This window comes from Trachemys scripta, chromosome 4, assembly GCF_013100865.1.
Source record: "Trachemys scripta elegans isolate TJP31775 chromosome 4, CAS_Tse_1.0, whole genome shotgun sequence".
Classification (NCBI taxonomy): domain Eukaryota; kingdom Metazoa; phylum Chordata; order Testudines; family Emydidae; genus Trachemys; species Trachemys scripta.
In genome coordinates this window covers 18,772,659-18,787,554 of record NC_048301.1, presented here as the reverse complement: position 1 = coordinate 18,787,554, position 14,896 = coordinate 18,772,659, and the positions used below count along the sequence as shown (strand labels likewise).

The following is a 14,896-nucleotide window of genomic DNA, read 5'->3' as shown; positions in this document are numbered from 1 at the left end:
CCCCCCCCCCCCCCCCCCCCTCCCCCCTCCTCCCTTCCCCCTCTCCCACTCTCCCCTCCTCTTCCACCATCCTCCCTTCACCCTCATCCACCCTCCCCGCCCCATCCACCATCTCCATTGCCCTTCATTCACCTTCCCCTCCTCTTCCACTATCTCCCTTTCCCATCACCCTCCTTCCCCTCCTCTTCATCCTCTCCCCCCCTCCGCTCCTCTTCCACCATCTCCCCTCTCCTCCCTTCCCCTCCCAAGCTCGGGGCCGAGGGGTGGGGGCGAGGTTTCTCCTCCCCCTGCTGCTGCGGGGCCCCTGTCGTTTTGCCGAAGGGCAGGGAACGGCTGCCCCGGGGCTGCTGGGGAGCCGCGGCCCTGGCTGGGCGGTGCCTGGGTCCCGGCGCTCCCTGCACACACTTCTCCGGAGCTGCCCGGCGAGCAGCTGGCGCTGGGCTGGCAGGACCCGCCCTGCTTGGGGCCCGGGGGCCGACCGGCAGGGGGAGAGCGGGGCGGGGTGCAGCTCCTTCCACGTGGGACGCTGGGCAGTGACAGGAGCGATCGCCGCCTGCATCGCGCCTGGGACCAGCTGGGCTGTGGTTGCCTGTCAGGAGCTGCCCCGCACTGGAAGCAGGGAGAGGATGATCTTTGCCGCCCCTGCTAGCAGCAGCAGCCGGTGAAGGAGAGAAAAACAAGCGCAGGGAGAGCTGGGTAAGACCATCCTCTCTTCCCCATTGACCCCGGGGGGCTGCTGCGGGAGACAGGGGGCGGCAAGAAAGTGTCACCCGTGACTTGATTTCTCAAGAGCTCGGGGCTGCAGAATCATTTCTGGGCAGAGGCCGGGGAGCTCCGCATGCGTTCGGGATAGAACCGGGCTCCCTGCAGTAAACCCCGCTGGATTCAGCTGGAGGAATTTGTTTTTCCTTTGAAAGAATTGTGAAAGATCTGATTGTCTCCGACTCCGCTATGCAAAGAATTTCAGAGTGGAGAGTAACAAAATCTGGGCTGGCACATCCACCTTAATTCACGGTGGTGCGCCAAAAAAAAAAAAAAAAAAAAAAAATCGGATTGAGGGCTAGTCTGTACCTTCCGTCCTAGGCTGCCATTTAGCAGAAATATGGTAAGAAAAACCAGTATTTTTAGACTTGAATGTGTCTGGCCAGGGGTGCTTTTGTAGGTATATTTTGTAAAATGTTACTATGTAAAAGGCCAGATTCTGACACCCTACTCAGTGTGCATTACTCTGCTGGGCTGGGGTCCCATTGATTTCAGGTTAAGATGTCAGCATCTGCCCCTTACAAATACCTTCATTAGCTGTGATGGGCTACAGTGTAATTACATGCTTGAAAATCTGATCATGATTTACTTAGCTGAACGGCTACATTGACATATAAACTGACCGATATGCTCTTTCTGAAAGATGTGGTCCTTCTGGATGAGGGTGAGGTACATTGGTAGTGGAGTATGGGGAAGTTTCTACTTCTGCTCGCTATGCTAGATCTAATGACATACCACATCAACTACATGCTTTTGAAAATTGCTTTTGCAGGAAAGTATCCTGTCTGGCATTTTTCAGCAAGGCTTCCCCATATCTTGCCCCACCCATTCCTGCGGGCACGTGGGTGCACACATCCACTGCCACTTCCCAGAGAGCATTTTCACTGACATCCTGGCAGTGCTGTGAAGGGAAAACCTCATCAGTGCATCAACAACCTAAGATGAGTTCCAGAGCCATGAGGAAAATCCAGGAGCTCTCCTGACATCCTACCTGGGGATTGGTCCTGCTTTGAGCAGGGGGTTGGACTAGATGACCTCCTGAGGTCCCTTCCAACCCTGATATTCTATGATTCTACCCATATTCTCAGGCAGGAGAAACTCTCCAAATCCCACCTGAGGTTCTAATTCCCAGCAATGTACCCATTTTATGAGACAGATGGCTCTTGCCATGGGTTCCTTGGACTCAGCATACATACATGCCAAATGACCTGACGTGGCAACTCCTCTGGGAGGGCAAACCCCAATTTGAGAAGCACATCAAACAAAATATTGTGTAGCTTGCACCCTACTTGGGGGTCAGACTGTTGGCCAAATTCAAGGCTGGTGTAAAGGAACTGAACTGAAGTGAGTGGAGTTCCACTAAGGATGAATTTAGCCTACTGCATTTGCCTGGACTTTAACTTCTGTTTCTCAATAGTCAGACTCAACCCTATTTGATCCTAGTTGACTTGATTTTCCATTATGCAGAGGGAATGTAGGTGCTGTCAAATAAGGCCTAGAAACATGGTATGCAGAAATTTATCAAGATATCTGAAAAGTTATTTCTGTCTTGTAATAAATGAAAGTTCTATCAGACTCTCATCAAAGGATCTCACTTTACAAACATTAATTTTAAAGTCTCACATGACCATTGTGTATAGGATAATAGATGAAGGATTTCTCCCACCGCTATATAATGGAACCCTCTCTGATGCAGAAGATGGGAGCTGTTGATAACTACACAATGGCTCAGATCAGGAATAAACAATGTATCCAGTTAAAGTTGGCCTGATGTTTTAGGAGGCAGAATGTAATTATCTGAGCTGCCATTCAACTGCCCAGGGTTAACACCTCTGTTCTCATAAAAAGTGTTTATGGGGATTTTATCAGTAAGGATTCAGAACAGGCTGCCAGCTACTGGACCCTGGCCTCTGGGACCATGCTAGGGGGAAAAGTCCCAGAGCCCAACCTCCAGCCTGAGCCCAAATGTCTACACTGCAATTTTATAGCCCTGCAGCCCAACCCCCGCTCCCCGCCAGCCCAAGTTAACTGACATGAGCCAGCCACAGGTGATTTATTGCAGTATTGACATACCACAGAGCCCTAGTTATTATCCGTGCTTTTTTACATTTATGATCATGTTACTTTTTACCTGATGGAGTACAAATGTTAAATATATTGTAAATTCTAGCTGTAGTCTTACAATGTGATTTAACACTATTCTGACTTTGCCGTGGCATGGGGCTCACCACTTAACTCATAATATTATCAAAATATTTTCCTAGTCATTTTCACAGCACACTTTATTATGAGTTTCTAATTCCCAGCTAGAACTAGAACTCAGCATTATTTACCTGTTTTACGGAATCACATACGTACAACAGATTATTATAGGGATGCTTATAAATGCTGTGCTGCCAACATTGACTTTGTCTTATAAGGTGAACAAATGAACACTGAAAGCACAAAGTACAACATGGATTTTGCAAACATTTATTTTTTTAAGATACTTGGAAGGCCCTCATATACTACCATGTAAAGGGCCATACAAATACTTACATAAACGATTAGATCAACTCAATAAGGTTGAGATTTAGCCTATCGCCTTTGATTGTAGTTAATTTAGCTGGCATTGTTTCTGTTAGTTCTGCTGTGGATTTGGGCGTGGGCTCTGACGCAATGTTCTAGTTGTTCCAGTTTAGGAGCTGTGCTGGAAGAATACTAAGGAAGGAACAATTAAAAGAATCTTGCAAAAGAAGTGGACCGAATAGTTCTGTGACTTAGCCAAGCAACTAAACTTTCTAATCAGAGGCTGGGCACTGTCTGTTTTCTCTGGGAAAGTGACTGCTGTATAACAGACAAATTTGATAATTGCTTCCAGATGTCGACAGCTTGGATGGATAGCCACTTTTATGGAACTGAATGTGGAAATAAGTACAAAGAGGGTGTATGTATTCATCTGCTGTTGAGTCACAGTGTATGCATATAAAGAGTTATTGCAGTTGAAAGTAACTAGTTGTATAATGTGGCAGCTGAATATTGGTTGTGATTTGTCAGCATAGTCTTTTATTCCCACAGAAAGTTTAAAGTCAGAGGGGTCTTTGTTGATTAGCAGTACAATAACTTTTCCATTTGACATAATGATCAATATTGTTTTCAAGTTCAGCTATTTCCAACAGCCTGGCACCTTACCTGACATTTCAAAATGCTTCAAAATAGTGAAGTCAGAAATAAATGAAAATATAAGATTTCATGATATATTTAAAATGACCGTAGGAAAGCTGTGAATGAATAAAGGGCCTGACAACAAAGTCAATGGAATTATATTGGGCAGAAATTGGACCCAGATGATAAAATCCTGGCTCCACTGAAGTCAACTGGAGTTTTGTCATTGACTTCAGTGGATTCAGGATTTCACCCAAAATGTTAAAACCACCTTAAAAGTGAGAGCTGCCTTCAAAAGAGACATTAGACTAGGAATAATCTAGTTTAACAACAAGCAGCTGTAGATCTGTCAGATTTTGGAGTTGAAAGGGTCCCAAGTATGGTTCTGCTCACTATGGTTATAGTTATGGCAGGTGTCACCAGGTGGCGCTGTTAAACATCATCTCCCAAGTTCTTCCTCTTAGTACTTGAGCACATTTTTAGACTTGGAAGACATGCTCATGGTGGTGTTAGTTTTGGGGTTTTATATATACGGTTCTGGGTTTTATATATAAGGTTCTGTGCCAGGAGACGGAGAGTTTGTTCTCTGCCTTGGTGTCCAATTAGAGTCATAGGCCTGGTCTACACTTAAAAGTTAGGTCGAGATAGGTATGGTGGTTTGGGATGTGATAAATTAACACCGCTGAGTGCTGTCATTAAACCAACCTACTCCCTGGTGGAGACACAGTTAGGTCTATGGAAGAATTCCTTTGTCAACCTAGCTACTTCTGCTCAGGGAGGTGGAGTTCCTGCATCGACTGAAAAACTCCTTCTGTTGCTGTAGAAAGAGTCTACACTAAGGTGCTACAGCGATATAGCTGCAGCATTGTAGCTGTGCGGCTGTCGCACCCATGGTGTAGACATGGCCATGGAGTTTAAGGCCAGAAAGGACCGCAAGACCACCTACTCTGACCTCCTGCACATCACAGGCCACTTAATGCCCACTCATTCACCCGGGTACTGAGCCCAATAACCTGGATTAGACTCGAGTCAGTTCTTCAGGTAGAATTACTCCGTGAGAACTGGGCATTGGTGTTGGGATGAGATTCCTGAAAGAGAGGAATATAAGAAGGGAAAGTCTGATATATGTGTAAATAAAGCAATTACAGTTACACTTAGAAGATATCCAGACATCACTTCATTGATTTTCTCCTCCACTGGGAAGCCAACCTGAAAGGCCCTAGACATCTGCTACTGCTTGGCAGAGGGGCAACGCTGTTATCAGGAGACTGGGGTCAGGAGAAGGGGCAACAATAAGTATCTCAAAGCATCCGAGCACCACAGTGGTTTTGCTCACGTTAGTGTCTCTGGCTTGGAAGGTTGAACCACGTTTAAGTGAGCCAGGACATCAAAGCCCAAGGATAGGAGTCACGAGAGGAGAGTTGGGCAGAATGCAGTCTAGCTCCATACCGTGCAATGCGCAGTATGCTTGATATACTGAGCAAGACTGTCCCCAGCCCTTGCACAGGTCACAATAGGTAAGAAGGGATGGAAGTAGACTTCCCTTCCTGGTAGAACCTATGGCCAGAGCAGCATAGGAACCAATCCCTTCCTGTTCTCCCAGGAATATACACCACTTCCAAGGGGCCAGGGAGGAGGTGGGCCCATTATATCCCCCTCTTTGCGCTAGCCTTCCCAGCACAGTAGCAGAACAAGTGGCATCTTCCTAAAGGATGTTCACCAAGGCGAGCCCATGCCTGCTTGAAGCACATTCCTTCCCTGAGCTCCTGCATCTACGTGCAGCCTGTGTCTCTGCACCGTTTCCAACACAAGGCTGCGCATAGACGCCCCAACCCTCACAGCTGTCCAACAAAATGAATGAAGATGACATCATTTTTAACTTAGCTGAGCCGGGTCTGTTTGTCTTGATATAGCTGGGAAGTAACTTCGTTACACTCCATTCACTGACAATTAAACTAAATTATTTTTAACAAGGCAGCTCTCTCTGTGCTTCTTATTCCACATTGGTTTTATCTATCTGCAAGCTGTCTTCTGCTTATCCATTTGGATGGCATTCTCTTCTGTTAAGTCATGCACATCCAGCCCAAAAAGGGATGTGTTGTATTTTCTTTCCAAGAAGATGTTTGCATCATCCATTCTTAGAGCCTCCAGATGGAAGCACAGGCTTATCTAATACAAGGTAGTTTACTTTTGTAAATAGATTTTCTTCTATAGTTCAACACCCACGGGCCTAATTTTCCATTGCCTTAGTGTGGTCATGCACAACAGTGCACAGCGACAGTAAAAAGCTACCATTCTGAGGCCTTGTTTAATTAAACTGGATTAGTTAAACTGGTGCAAGCCCTTGTGGGTACACTCTTATTTCAGATTAAGAGTGTCTTATTTCAGTTCAGTTTAAACATCTTCATAATCAATTTAAGGTAAACCAAAAAAATTCTGGATTACAGCAAAATCAGTGTCCACACAGCTTTTGCACTGGTTTAATTAAATTAATTTAAAATCATACCTTAAGTTGAACCAGTGCACCACTGTGTATAGACAAGCCCTGATTGGGTCATATTTTACACCCATTTTTTACAGGTGTAAATGACTACAGAAGGTGCAGGGCATTGGAGAATCAGGCCTCTTTCCCTACCTGATCCAGAATGTTATTTTCCAGAAGGCGAGGATACGCCCAGATACTTTGCCTTGCATCTGCTTCCCAGATCACTACTTAATCTATGTGAACTGTTATCTACTTGGGTTTTTTTTTTTCCCTACAGTAAATTATGAGAAGCTATTTTGCTTTCAGTTGTCAGTAGCTTTCTCTCCTGTAAGCATGGCTCTCCCGTTCTCCAATGGCTGTATCCACCATGTTTATTTAATCATACCCAACAACTCCCACCCCCACTTTAGTTTCTCATTCAAAACCTCAGTGTAAGAGCCAGTCAATGGAACTGTACTTTTCTGATGTTTCTTCCATAATGTGACGCAGTCATTCATAGATTATAAAGCCATAAGCAACCACTGTAATAATCTAATCTGAGCTCCTGTATAACACAGGCCATAAGACTTCCCTGAATTAATGGAGTCTTCTAGAGAGGTGCCTGCCATTGTCTGTCACAGTTTCTATTGTAAAATGCAGATTTTTGTGGTGGTTTCTAACTCCATAAGACTTCCACATATCTAATACAACTCCACGAATCGAATTTAACACAGTTTAGTGATTATTCATGGCCAGGAGTCCATTATGCTCGGGACAGAATAAAGATAACAAGAAGACAGTCTCCGCCTCAAAGTGTTTACAATCTAGAAGATGCAGATTGTGTTTTTCAGCCAAGATAAAATGCTGCAGCCCAAAACTGCACTGAGGTCCATCCCGCTGTTCGTAAATTACAGCTGCTACGTAAAATATCCAGGGATTTCTGGGCCAGATTGTGGAGATTTTGCTCATATTGCGGAGCACATCCATAAGTAGTGCTATTGATTTCCAGAGGGCTTTTTGTTTGTGTAATTGCTCGTCGCCATTGCAAATGCTCTACAATCTGCGCCTTTTGTGTATTCTTAGATCAAAAATGGCTGACCATTTACAAAAATTAGTTACTCCATCAATTAGATTAATTACTTCTGCCATTAAAAACTTTGGAAATCTTCGGTTTAAGTGTCAGCCATATCTAGAATGTAGACATAGTGGGAATAAAAAGCTTGTTGGGAGAAAGAAAAGTAGATTGCAATATTTATACAGGATATTAGTGATTCACACTAAGATATTGTGAAGTAAACATTGACTTGCCTTGTTCATGCGAGTTAATGCGCTGCTGGGCACTGAATCAAACCTTCCCCTTGGCTGAAATGCAGGAATAAATACAGCTAATGTTATAGACTAGAAATAGCTAAATAATTTCTCTCCATTTTAATCAGGGAAATGTGGCTTTTAGCCCATTCAGTTGCAGTTTCTATAAGTAGTGTGGTTGAATTATTAAATTTCTCTCTATTACATTGATTTCCTAAGGGCCAAAACCTAGTCCCACTGAACAGCAGGAGTTAGCTCTCAGCATAAGCTTATACAAGAATGGACCACGGACTCTAAACTGCAGAACAAATTGTCCAGTATTTGTTAGCTGTTTAGTGTTTATCCACCTCTGAGGAGCACTTACTGCTTTTGAAAGCCTGGGGACAATTCTACTCTTCTCAAATGTTACTATTATTCCTATCTAGATATTGGAGTCACATTGGATTTACACTACTGTAACTGAGTGCTAAATGTGCCCCACAAGGTCTATAATGGTATGTTGAAACTGCAGTTAGACACCCATGGCTGGCCAGTGCTAGCTGACTCGGGCTGCAAGGCTACTTAATTGTGGTGTAGATAGTCGGGCTTGGGCTGCAGTCTGGGTTCTGTGGGATCCTCCCACCTTGCAGGATCCTAGATCCTGGGCTCCAGGGATTAAACAACCCCTTAACCCAAGCCCCACTAGCCTGAGTCAGCTGGCACAGCCAGCTGTGGGTGTCTAATTGCAGTGCAGACTTACCCTAAGACCAGGAGTGGGCAAACTTTTTGGCCTGAGGGCCACATTGGGTTTCCAAAACTGTATGGAGGGCCGGGAAGGGAAGGCTGTGCCTCTCCGAACAGCCTGGCCCCCACCCTCTATCCGCCCCCTCCCAGTTCCTCTAGGACTCCCACGCCTATCCAACCACCCCTTGCTCCCTGTCCCCTGACTGCCCCCCAGGACTCCCTGCCCCTTATCCAACCCCCCCCGCTCCCCGCCCCCTTACCATGCCGCTCAGAGCACCAGGACTGGCAGCCGCACCACCCGGCCTGAGCCAGACACGCAGTCTAGAGAACTGGGGCAGGCCGGTGGCCTGCGCTGCCTGGCAGGAGCTCACAGCCCCGCCACCCAGAGATCTGGCGGCACTGCGAGCTGAGGCTGCGGGGGTGGGGAGACAGCAGGGGAAGGGCCGGGGGCTAGCCTCCCTGGCCGGGAGTTCAAGGGCCAGGCAGGACGTTCCCACAGGCCGAATGTAGCCCACAGGCTGCAGTTTGCCCACCTCTGCCTAAGACAGTGGTTCTCAGCCAGGGGTCTGGGGCCTCCTAGGGACCGCAACCAGGTTTCAGGGGACCCTCCAAGCAGGGCCAGCATTAGACTCGCTGAGGCCCAGAGCAGAAAGCCAAAGCCCCACCGCATGGGGCTGAAGCCCAGGGCCCTGAGCCCTGTCACCTGGGCTGAAGCTGAAGCCTGACCAATGTAGCTTCATGGGGGCGCCTGTGGCCCCAGGCAATTGCCCTGCTTGCTCCCCCTTAACGCCAGCCCTGGCTTTTATATGCAGAAACCCAGGTGTTGTTGCCCAGGTGGGGCATGGAGTTTTTACAGCATGTTGGGGGGGGGGGGGCTCAGAAGAAAAAGGTTGAGAACCCCTGTCCTAGGAGAGGGAGAGGAGCTCTATTACATGGCCACATTGCTTAAACTTTCTCAGATTGATTAGGAAGTCTGCAAGCCCCAAACTGTTGTTCTGGGTGCACTCATAAGAAAACATTGGAGCAATTCATACATGTAGTGCTGGACTGCTTTAATAAAAAATGTCATTTTATTTATTCATTTAAAGATATTGGACAAGTCTAGTGTCTTCTATATATTAAGCCAGGCAGAGAGAGACAGCTCCTAAGCTGGTGTAAAGTGGTGCAGTTTCTTAAATTTCAATGGAGCTTTGCTTGTTTACACCAGCTGAGGATCTGGCCAAGGTAACTTAACCCACTTCTCCATTTATTTGGAAAGACAGAGTATAATACAACTTAATGCCAACAAACTGTTTATGAAGTTCTTGAGATCCTTGCACAGAAAGCACTATGGAAGAGCAAGACATTGTTACTACTAATAGAAACACACCGTATATAACTTTAAACAATGTTTATAGCAAAGGCATTTTGCTACCAGCATGAACATAAAAATTACTCATAAACCACTTTGCTTTCAATCCACTTCAATTACAAGACATTGGAATAGATTTGAAAAGGAAAGATTTGAGAAACACAATTCTAGGCCCCCAGAACTGACGTCTGAAATAATTAATACCCCTTTGGTACAAATTCTGGAGCAGAGCAGTGGAAGGGTTAAAATTGGCCAAGATGTTTTAGAATTACAGAACTGCAACATAAATAAGTTTTTTAAACTGGCTTCATACTTTTCTATATGGCTCTAGAGAAAGTAATTGGATTAATTTAAAAGCATTTCTGGAGGGGATTAGTTTCTAAAGCACACTAAGCCCCTTTTCTACTTTATGCAAGAAATGATTTTAAACAGCTCAGATGCTTAACTTTTAAAATTAGTGACTGAGCACGCTCAGTAGCAACTCCTCATAATGTTCATATGCAAACAAAGCTTCCAATAAAGTGCATTAGAGAGGCATAGCCACCGATTGTAAGGTGGGGGAGGTAATGACTTTTATTGGACCAACTTCTGCTAGTGAAAGAGACAAGCTTTTGAGTTTACACAGAACTCTTCTTCAGGTCTGTGTAAGCTCAAAAGCTTGTCTCTTTCACTAGCAGAAGTTGGTCCAATAACAGATATTACCTCACCCACCTTGTCTCCCTAATATCCTGGGACCAACACGGCTACAACCTTGCTGCAAGCAATAAAGTGTGTGGAAGAGAGAAAGGATCCAGTAACTTCAAAGAGTGGGTGTGTTATGGAAATCGCAGCTAAGTTTAGTCTTGTTTGAACAGGGTGTGTGTACATAGAGGGTGTGTGCAATTAGGCCACTTGCTGTGTAAGATAACCAACCGACCTGGTTCAATGTAATGTCCACAAATATTCATTCAAATTGTGAGTGGCTGTTTGGTTGAGTCCTGTTTTGCCCCATTCATTTGTGAACATCCATACAAATATTTTTTGTTCACACAGATGTTTGGACAGTGGCTATTCTCTGTATGAATGTCCATCTTCTTGTGTGAATATCCATCTTGTATTTGTGCACATACAAGAGTAGGACTGGTCCAAAAGTTTTGAATTAAACATTTTCCATCGAAAAATGCAGTTTCGTTAACATCCAACCTTTCTGCGTGAAAGGATCAATTTTGGTGGAATTTTCTGTTGGGAAAATCAAAATGAAACTCTGTCTTCCATGAGGCATAGCAGCAGCTCAGGCACAGGGAGAAACTTAGGTGCATCATGCGAGATGTAGTCCAGCCAAGAGTAGGGCCCACAGAGAAGAAGAGATACAGGAGGGGCCTAGAACTACATCTCCCATAAGGCACCTAGAGGGCTGAGGCACACAGAAAAATGAGTGTCAACCTTAGGGTTACCATATTTCCACAATCAAAAAAGAGGACACTGGCGGGGGGGGGAGACCCGCCCTAGCACCGCCCCCATCCACTCCCTCCCACTTCCCACCCCCTGACTGCCCCCCTCAGCACCCCCAACCCCCCCCCGCTTCTTGTCCCCTGACTGCCCCCTCCTGAGAACCCCCAACCCTAACTGCCCCCCTAGGACCCTACCTGTCCCCTGACTGCCCCGACCCTTATGGGTGGCAGGTTTGTAGAAATTTTGGTGGTGCCCAGAACCCGCCCCCCCACCTGCCTATGGCTCTGGGAGGGGAGTTGGGTGGGGGGAGGAGGTCTGGGGTGCAGGTCCTGGGCTGGGGATTAGGGTGTAGGAGGGGTGCAGGCTCTGGGATAGAGTTTTGGTGCTGGGTGCAGGCTCTGGGCTGGGGCAGGGGGTGGGTGTGCGGGAGGGGGTGAGGGGTGCAGGCTCTGGGATGGAGTTTGGGGGTGGGAGGCAGTGTAAAGGGAGGGGGTGCAGGCTTTGGGAGGGAGTTTGAGGGCAGGAGGGGGTGTGTGGGAAGGGGGAGGGGGTTGGGGAGGGAGTTTGGGGATAGGAGGGATTGCAGGGGTGAGGGCTGTGGGTCTGAGGATGAGGGGTTCATGATGCAGGAGGGGGCTCAGGGATGGAGCAGAGGATTAGGGAGCAGGGGAATGAGGGTTGGGTCTGAGGATGAGGGGTTCATGATGCAGGAGGGGGCTCACGGATGGAGCAGAGGATTCGGGTGCGGGGGGAAGAGGGCTGGGGCTGGGGATGAGGGGTTTGGGGCGTTGGAGAGGCTCAGGGCTAGGGTGGAAGGGCAGGGTAAGGGCAGCCTGCCTTGCCATTAGTGGATGGGGGGCACTAGGACCCTGGGGCAGCAGACAGCAGTTGCTGCCCGGGTGGGCGTAGGAATGTGCTACTTGTGCAGCACAAGCAGGCAGGGGAGAGGGGTGTGCTGCTTTCTTTTGGGCAGGGACGGGGGGACCCGTGGAGGGGGGGTGTCAGATGGAGGCCGGGGCCCGCTCCAGGCAGGGCCGGGGGAGAGACCCAGCTCCAAATATTGCTGGAGCAGGACCACCGGCCTTGGATATTGCTGGAGCTCGGGGAACACAAAAAAATATAACCCACCGCCCCCTCCACCCCATATTCACTCCCCCACCCCCAGACAGGCCCATCCAACCCTCCCCCTGCTCCCTGACTGCCCCCGGGACTCCCTTTACCATGCCCATGCCAGTCAGATGCTGGCTCCACGTGTAGGCAAAACATGCTGCAGGTGGGGCTGTTTGTGTGGTTACACCGGGCTGCAGGCAGCATGGGCGTGGGAGCAAGGGAGGGGATCTGGCTGCTGGAGGCCAATGGGAGCGGCGCAATCAGGCCCAGCCGCCCAATCAGCCGTGCCACACTCTGCATGGAAGGAAGGGAGGGAGGAAGGGGAGGAGGAAAAATCCCGGACCTTTTAACCTTGTTACCAATTCCTCCCGGACGGCTATTTAAAGACGCAAAAGCCGGACATGTCTGGGGAAATACGGATGGATGGTAACTCTAGTCAACCTACCTCAAAATGAAACATTTCAATATTTCTGAATCATTTTTTTTCTGAACAATGTTTTGATATTTAGACCTGTCATCCAGATTCAGGATGAAAACAAATGTCAAAATATCACAATTTCCTGCAAGACAGAAATTTCATTTTACATCAGCTTTATATTTTTTTCCTCCACCTGCCATTCACTTTGTTTGAGAAATTTCAGTCTTTCAGTCAGGGGGCAGAAATAATACCATGTGGTTTAGGTTTCAAATCACACACCAAAAATAGTATGAAAAACAAAGTGAACAGTCTGTAAACAACCCATAGCCTGAAAATTCTTCCACCAGACTCTTTGGTGAATACTCATGAACACGTTAGCAAGAACACTGGATTGGCTTGCAAACAAGTTGTAAACACTATGAAGGGATACCTTGGATCATTTATTCACAGTAAATAATTTGGCCAGCTCTAATAGAAGAGCCCATTTTGTTAAGCCAAAGTGACATTATTATTCATTGTTCATATTGCAGCAGCACCCAGAATACCCTAGCAGGATCAGGGTCCCATTTTGTTAGGTGCTATATAAACACATAGTAAGACAAGAAAGTGAAAGTGTGGGACCCTTACTGAATGGGGGAGGCAGCCTAGTGACAGATGATGTGGAAAAAGCTGAAGTACTCAATGCTTTTTTTGCCTCGGTCTTCACAGACAGGTCAGCTCCCAGGCTGCTGCACTGGGCAGCACAGTATGGGAGGAGGTTAGCAGCCCTTAGTGGTGAAAGAACGGGTTAAGGACTATTTAGACAAGCTGGACATGCACAAGTCCATGGGGCTGGATGCAATACATCCAAGAGTGCTGAGAGAGTTGGCTGATGCAGGGCCGGCTCTAGGTTTTTTGCCGCCCCAAGCGAAAATATTTTTGGCCGCCCTCCCACCCCACCCCTGGGCTCTCACCTCCACCCCACCCGCACCCCCTGCTGCCCCAGCGCTGGGCTCTCCCCCACCAGTGCTTACTCCGCCTGCTCCCCCCTCGCCTCCAGCCGGTCTGGCACTGGCAGGGTCAGGGTAGGCAGCGGGGCTCCCGGGCCGCGCCTCAGCCCAGGGTCCCTTCAGCTAGGGCTCCCGCCTCCAGGACCGGCCGGGACCCGGGAGGGCAGAGCCGTGGGACCGCCCCAGCAGGGGGCTGAGGAGCCGGGGCAGGGCAGCCCCAGAGGGAGCGGAGCTCCGGAGAGCGGGACGCGGGCCCCGCAAGGCAGCGCCCCGCACTCTATGGCCCCGCCGCTGCTGCTGCTTCTGGCCCCCCTGCCACAGTCCCTGGGCGGCTCGGGCCGCTTCGCCCAGCCCCGACTGCGGTGCTGGGGGGCGACCGCCCTGCGGCATCTGCAGGTGGCTGCATGTGCCCTGAGGGGCGGCCCCCAGCCCGAGTGTCCCCTCTAGGAGCCTGCCCGGCCCAGCCACAAGGTGCGGCGCTGCTCCCCCGCGGCGCGAACCGCAGCGGCCCCAGGGTGACACGCTGCTGCTGCCAGGACCGGCTCTAGACTTTTGCCGCCCAAAGCAAAAAAAGGAGGGGGGGGGGAAAGATGGCCAGAATGCCGCTCTTGAAAATGTGCTGCCCCAAGCACGTCTTTGGTTTGCTGGTGCCTAGAGCCGGCCCTGGGCTGATGTGATTGCAGAGCCATTGGCCATTATCTTTGAAAACTCATGGCGATCGGGGGAGGTCCCGGAAAAAGGCAAATATAGTGCCCATCTTTAAAAAAGGGAAGGAGAATCCGGGGAAATACGATTGAAGGGTTAACTAGGCAAGTAGTATGTGCAGCTTGATGACTCAAAAATCTCATTATTTATGTATAATAGAAGGTGGTTGAAATTTCTTAATATATTCATTAAATTTTTCACTGACATTTTAGTTTATTTTTGATGAAATAGAGAGGAAAAATCATTGTAGAAGTCTTCATAATTGTTTTTATGCTGTTTTGACCAGCTCTCTCTTTCTCTCCTTATAGAAGGAGCCAGTAGCTCCATCTAAAGTTAAGCTTGCCTGATACTTTCAGTTATAAGACCCAGTTTTCAGTTGTTTATAACTTTGCAAAACTTCAACTATTCCGGCTGAAATTTTCCATGCCAGGAGTCTGCCTCAGGCTGTATTTTTTTTAAGGTTCAGTAAAAGTGATCCAGTTGCTTCCAAG

At 48.0% G+C, this 14,896-nt stretch overlaps 1 protein-coding gene across 3 annotated transcripts in view; it reads left to right on the top strand.

Annotated features, from left to right (window-relative positions):
- Positions 1-305: 305 nt before the first annotated feature.
- The window catches only part of LOC117876083 (inverted formin-2-like), a 72,944-nt gene continuing 58,353 nt past the window's right edge, over positions 306-14,896 (top strand). For 2 of the 3 annotated variants that reach the window (XM_034767865.1, XM_034767864.1), the window contains exon 1: positions 314-696. The gene's annotated coding sequence lies outside the window, so the exon portion shown is untranslated. Of the gene's footprint in view, positions 697-14,896 lie in introns of all 3 variants that reach the window. The other variant, XM_034767866.1, reaches the window with a different exon arrangement.